Raw genomic sequence first — 21,154 nt, 5'->3', positions numbered from 1 at the left:
TTGAAGACCCTGAGTTCTTGCCAAGCCACGTTTCCCAAAATATTTTGCCCTACACCACACTCAGGCCTTAATTATCAACTACTCTCCTGCAGGAGCCAGCTGCTTGAAGCATGAAAGGCAAACACAAAAACGTGACCCTGCCATAACTCAGCGACAGACTTGATGACACTTCGGCATGTGCACGATTAGCTCTTATCTTCAACCAACCTGAGGAACGCCCTTTTCTTCGCGGGGCTCATTCAGCCTAGGCCGTGCTAACAGCCGGTTGCGTTCAGCGCTGGCCCAGCCGTGCTGCAGCACCCTTGTCATGTTGCATGCATTTCATCGCCTCGGCCTAACAGCCTGGTGGGCTGGTAGGAGGTTTTGGGATCCGTGAGATGTCTCCACTTGTTGACAGCACACAAAAAAAGACATTTTTTTCTCCTCTCAGGGCACTCTCCGCCCTTGCCCGTTTATATCTTGTTCCAGTATGCGGAGCTGAGTGCAAAGCAGCAAAGCCAAGGTTCGCCCTGCTGTCTAACGATGTTTCCTTATTTAGCAGCTAGTTTTAGTGCAATCTTCTGTTCTCTCCCCCACAAATGTTCGAAGTTCTGTTCTCTGGAGCATAATTACTCCAAGTACCTTTCCTCCGGCAGCAGCATGCTAATACTTCATGGCTTTTCAAGAGACAGTTTGTCTTCTTAAAGGTGACCCAAACATCTTGCGCAAAGCACCGAAGGGCTCCATCCTGACCAGGAATTTCAGCAGCAGATTAGCACCTGAACACCTTGTGGAGCTGTGCAACAATACCTCTGAGACACCTGAGCCTCTAAAACATGCAGTACGTAACCAATTCCCCTGTTTCTGCAGTTTTGCAGCATCTCAGGGGCAGCTTCCACGGGCACGAGCAATGTGCAACCCCGAAAGGCATTTCACATCCAAGCAGACCGGTTTTCATCTGTCCCCATTTCATGTTCCCAAAAGCACAGCAGCACTGTGTGCAGCTGCCCAGCACCCTCCATTAAAAGACCTGGATGTCAGCTCCTCATTTCTTTGCCAAACTTGACCCATTCAGACTGAAATAACCATGCTGGAGGATTGCCTGGGCTGGGGCTGCTTGCTTGCTTTTGTTCCTGAAGCAGCAGCAAGGGCAATCTCACCAATTCCTCTAATAAAGTTGCAATTTCTGAAGTAAAGGTACATCTCTGCAAAGGAGATGAATGTGAGCCAGAACAGTTTACAAAATAGGTTCTCTGCATGCTCAAAAACATCAACTACTACTTATACGTGGGAAGAGCTAATGCCTTCCTACTTGCAGAAATACCTGTGGATTTTAACACAGTCAAACAAATTGCAGCTCTTTGTAGCAGACGTGTGAAAATACAGCCTTGTTTCAACAAGCCAAGAAATTCTGCCGGTCTAATGTGCGCATAAGAAAAAAGAAATACATATTCATACTCGTATTCTCAAAATGCACAGGGAAATTAAAATAAAGTTTTATCTAACATTTCCTAACTTCTAAGTGGTTTGAGTTTGCAACCTAAGTCATCTCTTAACTTCTGATTTCTTTTTAGCCAGTGTCTCATTTTTTAACTCTAATTTTATTACACGTTAAATTGCATTTTAAAAGAAACAAGCATAGGAATTAGTGTGTCTTTCAAAACAGGCAAGGCTGACTCTGGAATGACTCTAAGAAGTGCTGTTAATGGGTAAAAGCATGCTAGTTGGGGGGGGGAGGGAATGCCTGGCAGACTTAGAAAATGGATGCTTCTTTCAGTAATTACGCGGATTGAGAAACAGCTATTTCTGTCGACATCTTCAAAGAAACTTCTAAAGTTATGGAAAGTAAACAGAAAGAAAATCAGCAAGCAGATTTTTTTTCCCCCAGAAAAAAAGGGTATTTTGAAAACCAACAATGACAGCAGCCAAATCTATTCTGGAAAACAAAGATCGCCACGTGGGTAGAGGCTTGCGTTAATGAAATCACCTACCGGGATTTTAATCCACGCACGCATCAGATAGATCACGTATTTTAGCGAGGAGATTTTAATTGGAGCTTGGTCACCCTTGAAAATCCCTCCCATAAAATCCAGCTAGGCTGGCTGTAAATCAAGACAGTAGGGATGATGACACAAGACACTCAAAATTAGAAACCGTCTGACAGCTAAGCCAGTTACAAGACTCGTGGCGGGGGAGAGAGTAAATAAACAGAACTTGCTAGAAGGTTGGGTTTATGTTTGGTGGCCAACTCTTGCAGCTTTATGATGACAATTGTGATATTTAGGCTTCTATTTAGAACTTTTTAAATTTTTTTAACGTTATTTGGAAGACCTCGTTGTTGTGTGGGAATCACAGGATAAATGTGGAGTGAGTTATGCAGAGGGACACCAGAGTCTAGGCACGCCTCTCCTGCCCCGTACACGTATTCAGTGAGAAGTACTTTTTGCAATTAAACCAAAGGCACTCTTAAGTTTTCTTGATCCTTCCCAAGGTACCAATAAGCAAACTGTACTAAACAGAGGCCCCATTTGGCTGCGATCCCTTTTTTTTTTTTTTTTTTTTTTTTTTGCAGGGTCTTTTAAATGAAACCACTTGTGGCAAATCAACCGAAGCTTCTCCCAGCCTGGTCAAGGGTGACCGAAGTGAGTGTGTTTTATTTCAAAACGGGCAAACCTAAAAATGTGCAGAAACCATGACACAAGTGTTGGGTATGTGAAACAGCTGCTTGCCAGAACTCTGGTTTTGGACACATTGGACCACACTTGGAGGTATTTCTCAATGCGACCAAGGGAATCCAAATCCACGCTGCCACAGAAGAGTTTTTTTCCATTCTGGAGGAAGTCATCTTATTAATTTACCCAAGCCAAAGCCTGATTTTACAGAAGCTTATGCATCTCGATTTCGCTGCAGAGCTTTTGCAGAGCAGTCAGCGAGCTCAAAGCCAAAATTAAAAAGGCCATTTTGGCCATGACCCTCCGATGGCAACAGCTGATCTGCCCTGAGCTGTAACTGGAAAAACTTCTAGACATAAACACGGCTCTTAATGTCTTCTGGTATTGTTCACATGCATGACGAGTTTTAAGAGCTTTGTTGTACATGTTGCAATTGTCTAAATTAAAAAAAAAAAAAAAAAAAAAAAGGCAGAGGAACTCACAGCCTACTTTTTCCTACCCATCTCAGTCCAAGTGCTTTACTGTGTTCGCCCAGTAAGAAAAAAAAAAAAAAAAAGATCCTCCACACAGATATACAATGTTAGAAAACTTCCTACTGCTTTTTCATTCTGGACTACAAATTTTAAGGATCTTCCAAAAACGACTCAAAGCACTAATCTGTGTATCAACAGCTCTCACACTGTGGACGTACAAAGATGTAAGAGCACTCCAGTTTCTTTTTCTAAAGCAAATATTTTCCGTTCACAAAAAAAAAAAACACCTGAAGAAACAACTTTAATTTCTCCGAAAATCTGATTTTACATGCCAGTAGAAATCAAGATTTACCTATTTCAATACTGAAGAGCCTTTTAATTTTTAATAGTGTTTATCCGTCCTTTAAACTAACTTTTTATTCATGTTGGTAGAGGGTTAATCTCTCTCAGTAGTCTCAGTCTTTTCAAAGGGATTATTTACCTCCTCAATTAAAGAAGAACAGAGTAACGTGGCCAATTAAAAAGCTGAAGGAGCTGAGGTTTTCTATGAAACTTGAAATTAGCCTTGAAGCTACAAGTGCAGCTATCCTTATGAATAAGCAAACCTTAGCCAATTACTGCAGCAGCAAAACAAATTAAGATACAGTATCAAACCAGATTAAACACGAGATTAATTTCTCGAACAAGCGCGTTCCCAAGACAGCAGAACTCTTCAGCAGCTGATTTTACGCAAGCCAGCACATCCCCATGCGATACGGCACTGAACGGGAATACAGATCCTACCTCAGCTGCTCAAGGTGTTCTGGAAGTTCGGCGGTTCAAAACCATGGAGCTGTTTTCCAGCCAGTAGGAGTGATATTTATTTATTTTTCTCATTGTTTTAAATATTTGTGTTAGTTTAACAAATTAATTTGTGCTTGGAAAAGATCCTCTGAGTATTTGAGTAGTGTGCTGCCTAACCTTCCCCAAATAAATCAATCTAGATTTTTTACCGCCCTGGATGTAGTATCTACATTTGATCATCTCATAAATAATTCCTCGCCTCTCATTCTCAGAAGATTTTGAATGATCCACTAACAAGCAAAAGCCTAAATAATGCAACGTTGTTCTGGTTCCACTGACGATATATAGATTTCCCCACGCTAAAAGTGGAGTAAATAAAATTGCAGGCTGGCTGTACCCCTTCTATTTGTTTCAGAAATAGAGGAGGCGTTTCTTGGTTTTGGTTTATATTCGCTCTACAGGGATAGGAATCTGCTCACCTTCCTTCCCCCCCCCAACAATAATTCCCAATGAAAGATGAAGCAATGCAGAGTGCATTTCTCAACATCCTCTACTGGCAGATCGATGTGCTCCTGAAGGGTTTTTCTGTTCCATCAGAATCCGAGGCTAACAAAATGCCACGAAGCATGAAGGGACAGGAAAGACTCGTGCTTCCTGAATGGATTAAGGGAAACTTAGTGCTGCAGGGACTTGCTGCCACCCCACAAACCTCTGAGCAGCTTCAGGATGTGGCAGGAGACACACAGCCCCTCCTTTCCCTGCCCAGGAGCCAGCCCCACGCTGGTGCTGAACACGTCCTGCATACACATGCGGCCACAGCTTCTCCTTGGAGGCTCCTACACACTCAGTCCCTGTTGCTCTCCCCTTCCAGACGCAAAATGAGATTGGTTGCAGAGTGCTATGGATGCCACAAGGCAGCCCAGCTAGCTGCTAGACGGGGCAGCCCAGTCTGACCAGCCAGAAAACTTCTGGGCTCCTTCCTGGTAAGGAAAACAGATTTAGTTCTAAAAATGATGGCAGTAAGTGCCGCTCCCTGAGGGCCTTCATACATCTGCATGCACAGCTCCCTGAGCAGAAAGAAGTGAGAAAAAAAAAAAAAAAGTCTGACTGGAATTTATTAAGTAATTTCTCTGGCTTTTATGGAAGACATTGCAACAATTGTCCACTGCGCACACAGGTTAACATATGTCCCACACATTACAGAGCCAGCATCCCGCCCAAGGTAAATCTCAAAGTTCAACATGCCCCAAATTAAATTCTGTAATGACTCCTAAAGACGGCATTACAATCTGTTATGTCAATACCATACAGCAGTCCACGGTTATAATTTGTTAGGTCAATAATTCAGTGTAGCCTACTAAACTTAGTACTGCTTCCTCAAGAGCAATAAAATAAATGTTTAAAAGGGTCACAATAGCATATTTATAGTCATCTATAATTAGTTCTGCACCATCACAGAAATACATTACAGAAATTACGTATATAAATCAGACTGCAATCTTCATTTATAATTTCTCACATTCTCCAAGGACTGGCATAAACAACTGCAACCACTCCTCTGCAGATTACGGCCTTAACTCACAGCATAGCCTGCACTATCAGTGAGACTCCTCGATGCTCGCTTCTCCCTCGACTCCACCACGAGTTTGAGCAGGGACTGGAGACGGATCCCATCCGAGAAATAACAGGATCACTCCCACAGAAACCACGGGACCTGCCCTGTTGTTCAGCCCAGTCATACAGCCAGGACTTGGTGCTGTGGTGGTCACGGGGAGGGCTGGCTGTTGGAGCAGGCAGGGGCGAGGAGATGTGAAGGGGGAAGTGCACCCTACAAGAGGAAGGGCAGAATTCATCAGAGGAGAGCTCAGGCACCGTGCCGAGGGCCTGTCCTTACTGCCGCTGCTCACCCAATTCACAGGTATCCCTCTGGGCAGTCTACAAGCCCGGATCAAGAACAGTCAGTAAAGCCAAAGTACTGACTTTCAGCCAAAGGATGAACAGCAAGTGGTAGCTTGGATCCTATGCTATACTCCTATTTAAATAATAATAATAAAAAAATAAGATTTCTGTGTTAGGCAGCCAGGATTTCTAAGTGCCGGCTGTGCTCTGCAGTGACTGCGTGCTTTCTGCAGCTTGCCTCTACCTTCGGGATTGAGATGAGCTCCATCAGGGGGGGAAAAAAAAGTCTAGCTGGCAAACACTGATGTATGTCAGCTCGATTTATACTGCACACTGCTGGATTCCTTTTTTTTTTTTCTTTTTAAATCTATATGCCAGGAACAAGACTTAAGGCAAGACTTCTTTATTGCAAGTTTTGGCAGATCCAGTCAACGTCTATTATTTATGATTATGGTGTTGTTTTTTCTTTTGGTTTGCTTCTACTGCAGTGTCTCAGTCTAATTGTCAAGGCCAGATAGGACTTCACCACATAATTATTTAAAGCTCATTTACTAAGTGATGCAGATGCAAGATACAGGAGAAAAATAATACAGTCAGTATGAAATTACATTCCTAGCAGCACTGCAGCAACATCTCTCTGTAAGCAGAAAGTGCATGGCAGGCTAGCACTGAAAAACTCCTGGGTAGGCTCCAGACTTTTTTCACATTCCCTTCGGTAACTCAACATCCTTTGTTTTCTGCATTTGCTGTGAAGCTAACCGACAGCGACAGAGTTACCCGGACCTGCACTCGCAAAATCCCACTTGTACCACTGTGCAGAACAGAACTGACAGCACACTTCTTGCTTCAAAAAAAAAAAAAAATTAGTGCCCTGAAGGCCCATGGTTTAAGGAAAGCCATTGCAAACAACCTCTGAGACCACGGGAACACGGAGAGGGGAAACGTCCCTCTCGTCTTGGTGTATTTGTGCTGTGGAGGTGCCCAGAGGAGCCCAGCTGGAGTTACTGCCATGTGGGCAACAGCACGGCGCTGCTCCATGCAACTCTGTGCGCCATCCGTCTGCAGCCACAGCCCTCTTTCCCTCCCAAAACAGGAAGATAAAGCCTCAGAGCCTGCTGCCCAAGAGCCATACAAGTCCCAGGGCAGTGAGGAGATGAAGGAAGAGCCAGCCGGGAGCAAACAGCCCCTGGCACCACAGGCAGTGCCAGCAGGGGCTGGTGGCTGCCCAGGACACAGCACGGGTGCTGCCACCACAGGCACAGCTCACAAGTCCAACTCCGCCTGACACAGGGACATGGTGGGGCTCGAGCTGACATTATTAGCGATGGGACATTTCAGCAGGGTGACAAACTTGTGTTACATTGCCATACTTTGTCACATGATGAGCCCATATCGTAGCCACGGGTCCTGAACTTTCACTCTGGTTAGCTGGTGGTGCATTAGGCAGACTGCAGTTTTTTGCCCTATTACATCTGGGCTTCCCTCTTCTGCTCCTGGGGCAGCCAAAACTTTTTGTACAGAAAGGTGAAAAGTAAGGGAATTAAAAAAAAAAAAGTTTCATTATCAAATATATGACAAGAAACAAAAGTCCATCTTCACTTGTTTTCAGGGCTCTTTGCAAGTAACCACGTCTCGATGCATCTGCCCTGCTTTCACGCGTGCCATGCTCCTTTTTGCAGGAATCCTCTAGCTAGTGAGAATAACAGCAAGCTTCAGGCTGGAATTTGCAAATGCACTAGGTGTGGGAGTTGCACAGCTCCCACCGGAATAAATGGTGTAAGTACTGGTAGTGCTAATGGAGGAAGGCGGCCAAAAATAATTCCTCTGAGAAACGAGCTTGTATGACTTACCTCGTCTGCTATGACTCTTGGAGGACAGAGGAACTTTGGCAAAGCTGCACTTGGAACAGCCATTTTTAAGCCAGCATGGCAACAGAAGGCTTGTAGATTGTGGCAGACCAAAAAAAAAAGCTCCAACAATGAAGTGCTGTGCAGTAACTACAGGACAATCATGTGCATTCTGCTTTGAACTGCACCTCTACCAAAAAAAAAAAAAAACAAAAAAACAAACAAACAAAAAAAAACAACAAACAACAAACCCAAAGGGTAACTGTGAAGCCCTGTTTTAATACCTTTCTTTGCATGTCACTTGTAAAGACAAAGGATCAGATATTGCCCAGCTTTTGCAGTCCCCAAGTGAAACATTGCAGGGAGACACAGTGCCACACTAAAAACCTTTGGGTAGCTACACAGCCGAGAGCAGCAGCAGAGCTCAGTCCTGCACACGGTGTTTATGCAGGGATTATACCTCGGTCAGGAGGTGCACAGGACACAGATTCCTTGGGAAGAAGGCAACGCGCACCCACCGACTGCCAGCGACGCTTTGAGGCCAGGCTGGGGGCCACCAGCAGTTGTTGTCCCTGCTGCCCTAGGCGAGATAACGTGATGGGCTCAACCCCGCTCCGGGAAGGAGCCAGAGTTCACACAACCTGGAGAGAAGAGCGTTTGGAGCAGGATCTCGTTGGGATGCTGAGCAGACAGACCCCATCTGCAATGTAGGGCCACTGGCTGAGGGGTTTTGGTGGGCTGAAATTGATGTCAGCCTTTCCAGGTACTCCTCAAAGCCAGGGCCCCTGTGGGGGGCATTTAGCGCCTGAATCTGGCACCGGACCTCGGTGATGGGCTCCTGCAACACCAGGCTTGGAGCAGCAGCGCTGTGGGATGGGGTGGGTTTTGTGCAACTTTCACAGGAGACCCTTAAACAGCCGTAGAGACTGCATTTGGGCAGTGATGCTCTGAGGTTCATTTTCACTGAGAAGAAGTCAAAGCAGGCAAACAGACTGGCTCAGGATGCTCACTCTGACCTGAATGAAGTGCCAAGGGTTCATTTAGCACGTCATTACCCATTAAGGTGGAGCAAGCCCATCCTTTGGCTGGCCAGCACAGACAAGCAAGAGACAGAAAGAAAAAGCTGTTTTCAGCAGCAGAACATCTTGATTTTAGGGGGCAGGCAGCACCACTGACTGGTGCCAAACCAAGCGCAGAGTCTTCCCTGGGTGCTGGAGGGAAAGCGTTGCTGCTGCCCTCCCGGGACACACACAAAATGGGGAAGCCATAGTGTGGCTGAGGGACGAGCACTGCAAAACTTGAGCCCACACCACTTCTCAGAAGGGGACAGCAGAGGAGCTTCCACCCTCATCTCCCCTCCTTTCTCACTGCTACTGCTAAACTAAATGTGTGGATGCATGAGTGAGACTAGGGTGAGACTCTTCAATGCATTGCCTGTTAACTTTCTCCTCCGCTTTCTATTCAATTATTTCTCATATTTTCTAAAAATGTCCTGTACCTGCCCTCTCCTGCAATTTCTACACATTTTTGGGTTTGGAGCAAGAAGAAAAGGCACCCCGAGAGCTTTATTGCAGAACATTCACTTGGAAAAGAGGCAGGAGAAGAGAGTAGAGAGACACAGAGAGAAAAATCAGATTTTCATTTTATATTAAGGTCTTGGAAAGACATCTTCTTTAAATGCTGCCTGAATGTTTTCTATGAGAAGACAGAGAAGAGAAATTAACCCTACTTTCTCCTTTCTGCTTTCCAAGAGAAGCCTATTTAGATCCTGCTGCTGTTTTGCAGCATTAATATGTATTTCCTCACAAATCTCTTGCTATCAGCATCTGACCTTGTCTTGAGTGCACACAGCAAATGGTAGCATGTAGCTGTACTTGAATTTGGGAAGGAATTGCATTTGTCTTCCCATGAGCAGCCAAGCCAAACTAATTTGGGAGCTAATTTTAAATTGCATGTGAGTTTAAAAACATGCATGAAAAATACTTTTGGTTTGCTTATACCAATGGTGCATGTCATGGACACTCAGCTTCAACTTATCCTAGTATTTGACAGCTTGTTGTTTAGTCACAAGGGAGAAAAGAAAAATTTCTCTTGTGGCAAAAAGTAAACAGCCCCCCTCTGTCCCTCCAAACCCGATCTTCCTCCTGCACGCACCAGAAGAACCAAAACACCAACCACCACCCCCCGAGGAAATCAACTTAAAAAGATAAACAAGCAACAGATTCCTTAAAATATATCACCTTTGAAGAGAATGTTTGGCAACCACTTCAAAATAAGAAAGCGGGACATGCAGCCCACATCGCATCTCCTCCCTTCGCAGAAAGGAATTGAGAGATCCTGTGACACTGAAAGATGTGCCCACAAAAAACAATGGGACCTGCGCGGCCGCAGAGCCAGCAGACCTACGGTGTTGGCAGAGCCCGCCGTCTTCAAAGGCATTTAATCTCCTTTTAATCTGTTTTGAATTGTACGTCAGTACTGTAAAGTTGGCACACGCTTCTCTTTTTTACGAAAAACACTCTCCAGCGTCACTTCCATTAGCTGGAAAAAATACTGGTGGGGGATATTGTCCCTCGTCTACCACCAAACGTACAGCCAGGGCTCCACCCCCATGACACCTCATATTTTATATTTGTACCCAGTGATACCAAGCAAACCTCCAAACAAGCTCCCGTACTGTATGGTTTTAGCTTTTCTGTTATTTCATTTCAGCTTCTCTGTTATTTCCCTTGTTGTTCGTTTTGTAACTATTTCATAGTTTTCTTTTCAACTACGAAAGCAAGAAAATTCCTTTCTGAACACAAGCACATAATCATGGGACTGCAGGAATTGGGCTTTGAAGGCAAAGCCAAAAATCACGAGGCTTAGGATGTAGCTGCAACTTCATGGGACTTATGAACGTATAAAATCCATGAAAATCGAGGGTAAAATAACGGCACCTCTGACATCAATGGGAATTTCACCACTGATTTCAATGGACTAGGTTTTTCATATTGCCGGTCCAAATTTAGTTTCCTTTGTGTTAGCTGATTGTGCCTTGGCATCTTGCCCTCCTGTTCCGTGTCACAATTTTTAAAACGAGTTCACAAGGTTAAAAAGTGCAAGGAAACGACATTTCCTACCACTGAACAACAACCACAGTGAGGCATTACGGTAGCTTTCCCAACCGCGCGTGCTGGTCACCGTTCCGATAAGGAAACGCCGAAGCCAAAATCCAGGCGCTGCCCCGTTTGCCCATTACCCCAGCGCAGGGCCACACAGCCCTCTGCTGGGGGATGCTCTGAGCCACGGGACCGTGGGTTAACACCCCACGGCTCTCCTGCGAGCCCCCCTGCAGCAGTGGAAGTGGCACATGAGCGTTGGCCTGATGGCAGCACTTCTTCCAATAACACATCTCTGCCTCCAGCCCTCCAGGCAACCACACTAAGCTTTGCTGAATCACCGCCCGTGGCCAAGCCAGTGGTTTGAATTTAGGAAACGAACGCCTACAAAGGCTGCAGTGACTTTCTCGTGCATTCGGAGAGTAAATTATTCTAAGAGGAAAACAGGTGTAATGTGAAAAAATGCATGGCAAAATTCAGGCAGTAAACGATCCTCTTCTGAACACAAGGTACATTTGTCTGCTCTACAGGATGATAATCATCATCATCATCATAGTATGTCTCAGAAGAAATCTGGAGTCATATCTTGCTGTCTGTTTTGCAAACAGAGTTAATGAGAGTCATGTGGATAATGTTTTTCATTAAATTGAGGATATGAGCCTGAATCAACTCCACTGAAATCAATGGGAGTCTTTCCATTCATCTTAATGAGGCTGAATCTACTTTTATAACACTAGAATGCAAAAGCCTCCATTCACTCTGCCTAACAGACGGTATCCATCATTTTCAAAAGCGTCTAAGGACTACTGTACCACACCAAAAATGCGCAAAATCAGGTCAGGAGAAAAAAATGTATATCCACAAGGGCATTTCAGTATGCAAATACCTTTTGTCAATAGGTAATACAAAGATATTACCCTTAGTCTACTATTTTCAGGTTTGTCTCCATATCAACTGTATGAAGCATTTTTAAACGTGATGTGAAAAACTCAGAATATATTACCAGAGAAGCAATGCGGGTATGTGGGATTCATGTGAGGAACTGAAGCATAGCACAGCCCTGCGTTTTTATAAAGCAATGTTACAGATGTAAACAAAATACAGTATTAAAAAAAAAAAATCCCTCTTTTTTTTTTTTGTTTTAAATCCAAACAGAAATAACTTGATTAGTTTCAAGCACTCAGAAGGAAGAGGAAAAAAAAACAAAGGAAAACAATGCTCTCCTCTAGACAAGTGCTGCAAGTGATGTATTTTAACAAGCGCATGGACTATTTTCAGGGAAGACAAAAATGGAGCATGGAGTCTGACTCCAACAAAGGACTCCTGTGCTCTCTTGCAACCCCATAAAAGCTGTAAGTGTCAGCACCTCCACAGGTAAATATTTTGTTAAAATTTCCTTCATAGCTTTTTGTTGTTGCTGTTGTTTTCATACTAGATGATGGCAAGGTGATGGGCAGGCAAGGAGGGGTGCATCAGGCCAGAAGCACGTCAGGAAGAGCTGCGAGGATGGGTGGAAGTGTTATTATCCGCACCACAGCAGTGCCTGGCAGCCCGCACAGCACTCAGCGCTGTCTGGCTAGGGCCAAGGCAAACACATGGCAATACAGTCCTACTCTTCAATTACAGCGATGCTAATTTAACTGCATATAAATTGGGAAGGAAAACACTTGGACTTAACTTTTGGCTTTCAGCTACTCCAACGGCAGTTCTACCACTCCTGGTAAATATTTTCACCAACTTTCAGCAACTTCCTCTCTCCCCAGTTCTTCTCAGTGTTAGCAAGTACGTCTGTAGTATTTTTATTCCTTCTTGTTTTTCTTGTAAACTGTGCACATTATGTCCACCACCTTCCCGGTCCTTTGGGAGCTCTGCACTCTAAAAGGAGAGAAATGTTTGCATGCCGTACCTGCGATTTCTGTTACAGTTAACGAGGGTTACGTGTCAAAAGTTCATTTAGGGAGGCTGTTCTAGTTCCTTGCCCGTTTCCTGTAGCATTTGGGGATGCAATTCATCTTGCTCTAGTGCTTTGTCAACTTTTCAGTTCTAATTACCTTATTAGCTGCTTCAGTACTCCAGCAAAGCCTTTTTGTTTTCTATGTTGCCTTTCAGGGTCCTACTGCTCATCCTAGCAAATCGTTTTTTCACCTTTTTTTTTTTTCCCCCTCGGTGTGTGAAAAGCTGTGCAAAGGAAACAAGTGAACTTGCTGAGTGAACTTCCCATCTCTTGCCCGGCTGCAAGCCTGAAGGCACATGCTAATTAGGCACATGCCAGACAGATCACATTGGATGCCTCACGCTTTGCTCTTTCCAGCTGATTGCCTTTTATCAGCACCTCAAGTCATCCTCTGCTTCGTTTCTTTTTCCAGGTCTTCGTGTGCCTGTCACTTCACAAAGGATTATTTTAATACGGAGTATCTGGAGACAGACAGGGTGGAATCAGATCTGAAAAAGTAGGAAAGCCAATACAGAAAGAGCAAACTCCAGAGATGGCAACGTCAGACTGCCCGCCCCTGGGTTTGTGTGACTAAACATCAGCTATGCATCCTATCAGGAGTATGGGAAGGCTGTCTGGATGGCAGAATGTTAATCATCTACCAGAGAGACAATTAACCTCTAATTGCTGTTCATCCCCATTAAAGAGAACTGCTTCCAGTGCATCTTCAGAGCTGTACCCAACAAGATGTTCAAACCTTCCCTGTGTGGGATTCATGAGATTCATCAAAGATGAGCCCGGACCTTCCAGCAGCGAGCCTTTCCGCTGCCACCTGCTATTCAGTATGTCCCTAATTGATTTACTTAGCTTCCAGCTTGCTTAGAAAGCATATGCAAAAATGGCATCTTGACGAGAAAAGGGAGCTTTAACTAGTCAATCCAAACCAACTGAACTCACTAGTTCAAGTCAATAACATCATTTCCCTGAAAAAGAAGGGGAAGGACTGAATCCAAAAGCCTGAAGCCAGACTTTAATTTGACACACCTTTGAAGACAGAATAACCCAGCTCAGTGGCCATGTACAACAGTGAGCTTACACCGCTAGCTTTTAGCACAGCCACTAAACCACCAAACTTTCTTGTTCTGGGTTTCTGGTTCTCATTGACCAGCAAGCACCAAACTGAGAACACGAGGAGCCTGGGGCTCTGCACTGCTACTGTCACAGAAGCAGGGCAAAATACTTCTAAGAAGCTACAGACAAGAGGCCATGACAGAAAACTACAAGTCTTAAAACACTGTGTATATAAAGAATATTGATTTAAAAAAAAAAAAAGAAAAACATTACAACCTGTCTTCACTGTGCCAAGATGCTCATGAACCCATTCAGACCACAAATACCAATCTTCAAGCATGCAAATCCGACAAGATCCTGAGCAGCTACATTTTCAAAACGGCTCAGGACCCACTTGAAGATTATTTTCAAGAAGTCCCTCTCCCTTCACAGACTGAAGCCTTCCGAAAATGGCAGCATGGATTTTGGTGCCAGTAGGACCCATTAATGGGCACAACCTGCAACGCAAGGGTGAATAATACAGAAAATCCAGACCTGTTTTTGGGTGCCAAAATCCTTTCACGTTTTCTGAAGGGTGACTGACCGGGAGATACATCAAGCTGGCGGGAAGGAGAAGTTCCCTTTTCCCCCATCTTCCTCTCATTCTGTGTTTGCTTCCAGCAAGCACCTATAACCTCCCATTCCCATGATTTGTTATTGCTACACGTTAATTGCACCTATTCTTTCTTTCTTCTGTTCACCTATCCATCTGTTTTCTTTGGCTTTATTTTAGTTATCTGAACAGCTGATTTCCTTCCTTTAATCACACAGTGCACTTCCTCCCTGATCCGCACAGTCCCAAAACATGCAGCTCTGAGAAGGAGGAAGGTTTGGGGGCAGAGGATTTGTTCTGGTTTTCTTCACCTTATTTGTTTGTTATTTTTTCTGTCTTTAATCACCTCTCGCCTGCTACAGAAGCACAACGTAGCTGTGGGGGACCTGTGTGATCAGATCTCTGTTGATGAGAATGTTTCCTACTGGATTAGTCAAGCCAGAAAGAAAAAAAATCAAAGGGAAAAGTCCAGGCAAAAAATAGTTTTTGATCTTTGGGTTAATTAAACTGCATCGGTCCTCTACGATGGGAGCCAAACAACAGATCCAAACCCTTTCAAATAAGTTGCAAAGCAAGACAGCCATTAACAGCACAAGGCAGCCAGAGCAGCGTGATGGGAGGGAGTAAAGCAAGCCAGTTGTGCCCCCAGAGGATGGCTGCTGGCACGGCAAGAATTCAGACCTGGGATAAATGACAGGGTTCTCGTCCCACCCATGGCCAGCGTATCCAAGCTTTTGATACTCACTATTAGGACCAAAATTTCAGAAGGGCTCAATCAGTTCCCATTTAGGCAAATCGTTCAGAGACCTCACCATCTAGCAGTGAGCTACTCTTAGTATCTATAGGGAAGACTCTGGTGTTAATCCATATTTCTTTCTCATTCCTCTACACCTCTTCTGAATCAACTGATTCAATCTCACCTTTCAGGTATGTTTAACATCCGCTCGGTTAAACTTTTATTTTCTGTTAGCTCCTTCACAGCTGTTTCACTTCTAGTCTCACATCCTCGCTCATTATTCCCTGAATTACTAGCATTGCTCTCTCCTTCGCCAGTTCACACGTGTTTTGAATTAGGAAGCAGGCCAAGGCTAGCAGCACAAACTTAGCTCCCATTTTATTTCCTTTTTAATGGATCACAGCCACTGGTGCCCAGGTAGCTAAATCCTTCCATTATTTCAGTGACCTTTTTGCATATTTTAAGAGGTTATTTTGTGGGTTGTGCAAATAACACAGAAGAGTTCTTGGAGAATTGTGCTGTCATTCCCACATCCTCACCTCTCCCCAAACACGCTCCCTCACTGATCATCTCACAACCAACAACGGCACCAGGTCAAACCCAGACTATGCCTACTATAAGCAGACTCTGCGGGAGTAAGCAGGGGAAGAAGTATTTTGATGTAATGCATAAGGACTTGCTGCATTACACTGGAGCAGTCTGAATTACTTTCTGCTAGAAAAGACCTAGCCCACAGAAAGAATAGAGAACCTACTGCACTGGGGAATAAAATCATAGAAGGAAAAAAAATAAAAAAATAAAAAAATGAGAAAGCCAGTACATAGCACCAGGTTCTGGAATTGTCATCCCTAAATGCTTGAGGAGCCTGCACGAGACTGGCTCTGGTACAGTGGGCTGGAAACACTGAGTGCCACCAGAAAGCCTGGCAAGGAGGCTGTTGGGCTCATGAGCCGCAGCAGCTGGAGCCCACAGCTGGGACAACCGCGTGGAGCTCACCCCAAGGATGAATTTTGTGGCCTCTCCCTCTGCAGCTGTAACTGCTGAACAAGGACTACATTCCGTGCTTGTTTGGAACTCTTTATCTACAAATGAAATAAAAGGAGTGCAAAAGTAGCGCAAAATTTCAGAAGTCCATCAAAAGGAGCCGAGTAACTCAGTACTTTACAAGGGCAGTATTTTAAGTTACGCAGATTTCGCTTTTGTGCCAGAATGGAAATTCACCCAGCTCAGGCACATACCTTGCGTGATGCTGTGAATATGTGCCAGTAACATCTCCTCCACTCCTATGGAAGTTTTTACTTCTGCAATATTAAGTAAGGCTCCTATTAAAGATTTATCGCAGCCTGTCCCTCTGCATCTGGTGGCTGTGTACTGAAGCTAGAGAAGCACAGCACAAATGAAGGAGCTGCTGTAATGCCAGCCTTGCTTCCTGCGAGTTCCAAAATATCTTGTGACACCCAGCTTGCTGTGTAACAGAATATAGAGCTATTTCTATTTAAAACTCCTAATGATCCATTAAATTAGTGTGCAGAATGAGGAAGAAGGGGGTAGGAGAATTGAGAATTCAAATGACATTTTAGTGTATTTCAAGAAGTTATTATACTATAGTGGAGATATTTGATGCATAAATATCTTTCTGGAGTAAAAGATGCATTTTTGCTCTGCTCTTTGTTAGTCATATTATTGAAGACCAAAGGGAACATAAAACGGACTGGGAGGTAAAATAAAGTTAACCTCTGCAAAAGGGCTGGACAGAACTACAGCCTCTGCCTAACACAGAGCAGGAAAGGCATCAAGAAAAGAGGGATGGTGCTTCTTTGCACTACAGTTTTGTGACTGATAATAATTACTTAAAAAAAAAAAAAAATGACCCTTCAATTGAAACAGATACTGAGATCTGACCCCAAAAACCTCCAGAGATTGTTCCTTAGCTGACATTCAACAAATACAAAATGACAACTCTCAAAGCTGGCATGGCTGCTAGGAAAACATCTGGGAAAACCTAGAAGTCTGCAAACAAAACGTTCGAGTAATTGGGGCCAGGAGAATGCTCAGAACATAGAGGCCTGCTTACAGAAGGTGAAGTGAAGTAACCATGGCTGGTTGGTTTATTCGGATGTGCACGGAGACCTGTACACATTTCACATCAAATCAGCGGGGCTGGGGCAGACTCACTGCTACCATCAAGATCCTCACGCTGCAGAGGGTTGCATGACACCCTAGAATTTGTATTAGATATCAAATAATAGTTTTCTGTTGGAAAATATGCACCTTTTGTTCTTTTTTTTTGGGGGGGGTGGGGAGGAGCTGATGAAGCTTCTCTCCCAAATTCAGTTCAGTACTGCACACTCACAAGATTTGTCACAGTTGCGTTTTGTTAAATCAACAGGGATTATAGGGCGCAATCAGATCAAAAACGGAGAGCACAACTTGCGCAGCAGAATCCTGACACAACAAACCTCCCCACTAAGGGCTGAGCTGTGCCATGGGCAATGGAGGCGTGCTTCTGGCCTGCCTGCATCTGTAGAGGGGAACAAAACCAGACAACAGCTTCCATTGGTATTCAGGACAAGAAGGCAGCAGCAGGATGCAGGGACTGCAAGCATTCTCGCAGCGCCTGGAAAATAAGGGGCCTATCAGCACTACACACTATTGGCTTTCTGCATTACCATAAGGCTCTTAAATCAATAGTGGCAGAAGGATCCAGCTGCCCAACAGCGGCTTCAGGGCACGCTGCTCTCTTCTACGGCTACGCTATATCAACCATCATTAAGCAACAAAAAAGTAACATCTCATATAAATTCGCAAAGTATTTAAGGGTCTTTGGGAAGTCCTGCATGAGTAGCAAACCTAATCAGAGCAGTCGGGAACCAGTGCAGACTCCCTGAGCATCAGCTCGGCTTTCATTCACAGAAGCACTCTCCCCATGAAGATGAAAAATTCCAAGTGAGATTTGAGACTTACCAGAGGAAGCCCTAGACTAAATGAAAAGAAGGGATAAAGATAGCACTTCCTATTTTGAGATCCCAACCTACTGCTTTTCACGTTGTTTTGGTTGTCTCTGTGTTGAAACATGGCATCCCACACTTCTTTAGCACCTGTTTAATCACTTGATACTCACTGAACGCATTCTTGTTAAGCAGGATTTATGGCACTGACCTGATTAGGCAACAACCATTGGCATTGATAATCATTAGGTGAAGATGGTTCCCTGGGAGATGTCCCAGTAAAAGTGGCTGTCTCAATTAAGCACGTTGCAATTAAGTGGACTATATCTATAGGGTGATCTCACAAGGAGAACAAGGCATATCATCAAATGCCCTCTTAAAAAAATAAAATTCAAAGTTAGCACTTTTGAGAGGAGGAGAGAATACTACTGACAGGTTTTTCTAATAATCCCTTTTTTGGCACCTGCTAACTCTTACTTCAATGCTAAAGACTTCCTCTCCAGGTCCCACTGAGGTCTCTGGCAGCACATCTCTGTCTCTCAGTTCCACCTGCCCTGCGAGGCAAAGCTTGTGCTGGAGGCTTCGCCAGCAAGGGCCATCCCAAAAAAAGCCCCTTTGCCCAGGTGCTGATGGGGGACAACAGCAAGGGTGCAGATGGAGGCTGCTGCCTGCACTTATCTGCTTAATTTGGTAGAGGAACTGAAATAAAACAATAAATGAGGCTGGGAGAAGCAGGAAGGAAGCACAAGTTTTATCGTCCAAATCAGTCCAATTTTGTTGTCAGCACCCCATTTTCTCCAGAATTGCTGGGAGGTGCCAGGCAAACCGCCTGGGCATGTCTTCGCAACGAGCTAGCCCAGTCCAGATTGCAGAGGCTGGTCCCAAGCCCCTTCCATCCACACACACAGCTCCTGCGTGACCTTGGGGAGCTGGCTGGGTAGCGAGATGGGCACGTGCCAAGAATCCACTTCTCTTTTGGCCCAGAACCAGCCCTCTGTGCAGCGGAGATGTACATTACCCTCCCGAGTGCTGCTGACCTCCAGCGCTGTCCCAGGCTCCCTGGCGGTCAGGAAAGCACTGTGTTCATCTCCTCCTTCCTGGGAAGGAATCATATGGCAGCTCGGCTTACTTCTGCATGGAGAACCTCAGGGAGCACAGGCACTGAGAGACAGCTTTCCAGAGCATCTGAGTCCCGTGCACCAGGTGCCAAGCGCCTCGAGCTTTGCAGTAAGGCGTGTTTCCAACCTTGCATAAATCGCTAGCGATGATGCACTCCCCATTTTGGGGAGGATGCGCGCTGGAGGCCTTTAGGTCTCATTTGCTGCAGAGCCAATACTTTTAACTTACCGACCGAGAAATCTTAAATCCTTTCAAATGCTTTCTTTTCTTTTTTTTTTTTCTTTTTTCTTTTTTAGAGTGTGTGTGTTAATTGAGAGTACAAGTGAAGGCATTTGTGTGTATATTCGCAAAGAGTGAGGTAGTCATCCTTCAAAGGAAAGATTCGGGGTACACTTGTAAGGCACAAAGCATCCATGGCAAATCAAATACCTCTCTGCATTTGGGAAGCTTTAATCCCCTCCCGCTGCCTGCACGTGCCCACCAGCACAGCAGCTGCTCTCATCAAAGCAGCAGAGCTGGCACGCGTAGCGTTGGGCCATCAACTGGATTGCTGAAACTGAAACTTCGGACACAAAAACAGGGGAGAAAATCCCATTCAAAACAGGTGTTTAATTTTTCTAAACCATGAAGATAATTGAACACGTTACCCTGCGCTTACAGATTAATACCCATACTGTCAGGAAGAGCAAGGCAAAGTTTATGCTATTACTTTTACACTAAAAAAATAAATAAATTAAGAGATAGCACAAGTCCTCGGTCACTGGCAGGTCAAGTTTACGGATTCATACCTCACCCTCAGCAAACTTCATTTAGGCAGCTGCCCCGACACCTCTGCCCCAGCTGAGAACAATTAACCCAGGAGGAGCGTGCAAGGCACACGCTGCAGCGCTGCCTCCACGTGCAAACCAGTGCCATGGAAACAGAAATGCCAGCGCGGCCGTAAGGGCAATCGGCAGTCACCAGATGAGCCCTGAATCAAGGGCTGGGGAAAACAGCTGTCAGCGGGATTGTTAAAAGGGATAGATTTTCACAGGGCAGCTCACATTAATACTGCAGTGTGGTATTTAAAAAAAATCAGGACAAATTTGTTGCTTCATCATTAGCTACCACATTACCACCTTTCCGGCCAGATAACAAAAGGTCAGCAGTGCTGCATGCAGATAGAAAGGATTCGGCTCTAAGTTTTAATGCCCATTTCTACTCATTTTCTACAGCTGGTCAATTTAGACTTTTCTAAATAACGTCACCTCAACAAGGAAACATTTTAGCAGCATTAGACAAACCCCTTGTTTCAAAGCATGGGCTGGGAACATTAGATGATTTTGCAACTAGTCAGCCACTAACGAACACACGTGCCACGATCAGCCCCACAACACCTCTCAGAACTATTTCACTCCCATTTTACCAGTCCCCTTGCAAGGTGGCATGAGGTCCTGAAGGACCTTAGCTTCCCATGTCTTCAGAAGCTACCTTTGAAATAAGATGCTGCACATCTAATCAAAGTCTCGTTATTTAATCTTCAAGTTCCAAAGGACATTCATAATATTTTTTGGATCACTGAAAAGAGCCAAAGAAAAGTTTTTATTTTCTCTTTTTTTCTTGTTTTCTTTATAGAAGGAAGTGATCCCTGGCTTCCAGCACACTGACCACACTTCTATGCGACACACACAAACCCCTCAGGTACACAGCCTGCCACAGAGCTCGCCCTGCACAACTGTTTCGAACAACTTGAGAGACTGGGGGGAAAATCCCCAGAGCACGCATGGGGATTAGAAGACTCAAGATTTTTTGAGATCCACAGAACTCAGGAATTTTCCTAATCTAATCCCCACTGAGTGTCTGCTTGTTTGAAAACCTCCTTTTCTACAAATTAGGTCTCCCCTTTCCTTTTTCTCCTTAAATCAGAATCTTTCAAGTAGCATGATAAGGGGGAGAAAAACAAGGAGCCTTGCCCACCCCCCCTAAAATAGGAAACACAGAGCTGTGCTGCCAGCTCAGCAA

At 44.6% G+C, this 21,154-nt stretch overlaps 1 protein-coding gene and 1 long non-coding RNA gene across 11 annotated transcripts in view; both read right to left on the bottom strand.

Annotated features, from left to right (window-relative positions):
* The window catches only part of PLCB1 (phospholipase C beta 1), a 376,130-nt gene that overhangs the window by 290,993 nt on the left and 63,983 nt on the right, over positions 1 to 21,154 (bottom strand). The gene's annotated exons all lie outside the window — the stretch shown is intronic.
* The window catches only part of LOC137853255 (uncharacterized), a 40,349-nt gene continuing 24,210 nt past the window's right edge, over positions 5,016 to 21,154 (bottom strand). Inside the window, exon 2 of the long non-coding RNA XR_011094356.1 lies at positions 5,016 to 5,735. This is a non-coding gene — a long non-coding RNA (uncharacterized lncRNA). The remainder of the gene's footprint in view (positions 5,736 to 21,154) is intronic.

Source organism: Anas acuta, chromosome 3, assembly GCF_963932015.1.
Source record: "Anas acuta chromosome 3, bAnaAcu1.1, whole genome shotgun sequence".
Taxonomy (NCBI): Eukaryota; Metazoa; Chordata; class Aves; order Anseriformes; family Anatidae; genus Anas; species Anas acuta.
Note: the sequence above shows the minus strand (reverse complement) of the source record. Positions and strands in the feature narration are given on the sequence as shown.